This window comes from Drosophila albomicans, unplaced genomic scaffold (genome assembly GCF_009650485.2).
Source record: "Drosophila albomicans strain 15112-1751.03 unplaced genomic scaffold, ASM965048v2 utg000366l_pilon, whole genome shotgun sequence".
In the NCBI taxonomy this organism is placed as follows: domain Eukaryota; kingdom Metazoa; phylum Arthropoda; class Insecta; order Diptera; family Drosophilidae; genus Drosophila; species Drosophila albomicans.
In genome coordinates, this window is record NW_026263643.1 from 25,098 (window position 1) to 27,145 (window position 2,048).

General features: G+C 33.1%; 1 pseudogene; it reads left to right on the plus strand.

Moving 5' to 3' along the window:
• The first annotated feature begins 1,213 nt into the window (after positions 1 to 1,213).
• Positions 1,214 to 1,393, plus strand: LOC117577204 (5.8S ribosomal RNA; annotated as a pseudogene).
• The last annotated feature ends 655 nt before the right edge of the window (positions 1,394 to 2,048 follow it).

Sequence of the window (2,048 nt, forward strand, 5' to 3'; positions counted from 1 at the left end):
GGCCGTTCTTAGTTCGTGGAGTGATTTGTCTGGTTAAATTCCGATAACGAACGAGACTCAAATATATTAAAATAGATATCTTCAGGATTATGGTGTTGAAGCTTATATAGCCTTCATTCATGTGGCAGTAAATGTTTATTGTGTTTGAATGTGTTATATATAAGTGGAGCCGTACCTGTTGGTTTGTCCCATTATAAGGACACTAGCTTCTTAAATGGACAAATTGCGTCTAGCAATAATGAGATTGAGCAATAACAGGTCTGTGATGCCCTTAGATGTCCCTGGCTGCACGCGCGCTACAATGAAAGTATCAACGTGTATTTCCTAGACCGAGAGGTCCGGGTAAACCGCTGAACGCACTTTCATGCTTGGGATTGTGAACTGAAACTGTTCACATGAAACTTGGAATTCCCAGTAAGTGTGAGTCATTAACTCGCATTGATTACGTCCCTGCCCTTTGTGCACACCGCCCGTCGCTACTACCGATTGAATTATTTAGTGAGGTCTCCGGACGTGATCACTGTGACGCCTTGTGTGTTGCGGTTGTTTCGCAAAGTTGACCGAACTTGATTATTTAGAGGAAGTAAAAGTCGTAACAAGGTTTCCGTAGGTGAACCTGCGGAAGGATCATTATTGTTTTAATGCATCTAACCGTTAATAAAATAAAATTGTTTTTTCTCTTTTAGGGAATTGCAATATTTAATAAATTATGTAACTAATAAATATAAATATTTTATTCAATCATATGAGATACAATTATGCAACATATAATAATTTAAATTAGCTAAAAAACCGTTTGTCATGTATTATTATTATTATATACTGTATTAAGAGTGTTTTATGTGTTTTTGGATAAAATAAAAAACTGCGTGTATATGTAACCATAATATACATGCGTTGCAAATGTATTGTGCATATTCCAGTGCGCATACATTGGTTCGCACACACCTAAAGAAAAAACAATGTTGTACCTGTTTTGCAGGTTAACGCTTTACATATGTTTGATCATAATAAATAAATTTAGCTAAAATATACTTGTCATATATCTTATTATTATCGATTATGTAAAACTAAGACATTTCGCAACATTTATTTAGGTATAAAAAAAAAAAATTTTATTGAAGGAATTGATATATGCCAGTAAAATGGTGTATTTTTAATTTCTTTCAATAAAAATATTCTTGACGTAATGAAATAAAAAAAAAAATTGTATCACTCTAAGCGGTGGATCACTCGGCTCATGGGTCGATGAAGAACGCAGCAAACTGTGCGTCATCGTGTGAACTGCAGGACACATGAACATCGACATTTTGAACGCATATCGCAGTCCATTGCTGTTATGTACTTTAATTAATTTTTTAGTGCTGCTTGGACTACATATGGTTGAGGGTTGTAAGACTATGCTAAATAAGTTGTTTAAAATTTTTCGGAATTTTAAGCACATTGTATATTATTGGATAATATAAGTGTGAATCTAAAAAGTTCTCGCTTAAGATATTCATAATATGAATTAATAAATGAAAATACTAAAACTCTGTTGCATGAGAAATTTGAAGAATTATATGTTCTTTATTCATTTCAAATAATATTGAGGAATGTCTAGCATAAAATATATTATTTTATAAACTAGAATTGCCTCTTATTAACGAATATGGTATAAAGAATAATTTTGTGAATATTATGGACCTTCAAGAAAAAAAATAGTATATTTCAAAATAGGCAGAGAATTGTCTATAAGTGTAATTAAACAACCTCAACTCATATGGGACTACCCCTGAATTTAAGCATATTAATTAGGGAGGAAAAGAAACTAACAAGGATTTTCTTAGTAGCGGCGAGCGAAAAGAAATCAGTTCAGCACTAAGTCACTTTGTCTTATATGGCAAATGTGAGATGCAGTGTATGGAACGTCAATATTCTAGTATGAGAAATTAACGATTTAAGTCCTTCTTAAATGAGGCCATTTACCCATAGAGGGTGCCAGGCCCGTATAACGTTAATGATTATTAGATGATGTTTCCAAAGAGTCGTGTTTGCTTGATAGTGCA